The following is a 1,169-nucleotide window of genomic DNA, read 5'->3' as shown; positions in this document are numbered from 1 at the left end:
TTCTGGAGAAGGCAATGGCGACCCACTCCAGTACTCTTGCCCGGAAAATCCCATGGACAGAGGAGCCTGGTGGGCTGCAGTCCATGGGGTCGCTGAGTCGGACAAGACTGAATGACTTCACTTTCACTTTTCACTTTCATGCACTGGACAAGGAAATGGCAACCCACTCCAGTGTTCTTGCCTGGAGAATCCCAGGGACGGGGGAGCCTGGTGGGCTGCCGTCTATGGGGTCGGGCAGAGTTGGACGCGACTGAAGCAACTTAGCAGCAGCAGCAGCAGCAGCAGCAGTCATTAGTGTTCTGGTTCTAGTTAACCTTTCCAGTGATATTTAGATCTTCATGACCACTAACTGTCATCTCCTGTTCGGGTCTACAGGTACTGGTACTGTGGGTCTGTTTAATGAAGTCTCTGCCTCCCATTCCCCACCAAATCCATACCTGTTGTTCTGTGTACCATCTTCCTCCCCTGCTCTTGATGACAGATTGAAATTATAATGGAGTAATCAGAGTTCAGATATATAAAAATGGAGTCAGGCAGCCATTGAGAATCTGCTCTCGGACGTGTCTTTACACCACCGAGAACCTGACATTTCTTTGACCTGTCCTAGATCCAAGGACAGGTCTAGCCCTATTCAGAGCAACACTTGGCAGCTGCACTCTTGTAGTCTCAAGGTCTCCCCTTTCAACTGTGCAGCCATTTTGGACCCCAGTTTATCCATACTTAATTGGAACCCTTACTTGCCAGATCCAATTATACTTTTAAAAACACTTACGTAATTTTTACTTCCCTGGTGGCTCAGATGGTAAAGCGTCTGCTTACAATGCGGGAGACCAGGGTTCGATCCCTGGGTCGGGAAGATCCCCTGGAGAAGAAAATGGCAATCCACTCCAGTACTATTGCCTGGAAAATCCCATGGACAGAGGAGCCTGGTAGGCTACAGTCCATGGGGTCTCCAAGAGTCAGACACGACTAATCGACTTCATTTCACTTCACTTCATGTAATTTTGAAGGTTTTGCCCTTATAAGCCTCACCCATTTTGTAGTCCAGTGGGGCACCATTCAACTGCTTCTTGAGTCTGTCTTATGCCACAGTCTTACCAAACCCCCAATAAACATCATTTTATTTCACTCAGGTCTTTTCTAAAATTTTGGTTAGCACTGTGCAAACT

Source organism: Bison bison, unplaced genomic scaffold, assembly GCF_000754665.1.
Source record: "Bison bison bison isolate TAMUID 2011002044 unplaced genomic scaffold, Bison_UMD1.0 scf7180017864172, whole genome shotgun sequence".
NCBI classification, from domain to species: Eukaryota; Metazoa; Chordata; class Mammalia; order Artiodactyla; family Bovidae; genus Bison; species Bison bison.
This window is presented reverse-complemented; position numbering follows the sequence as displayed.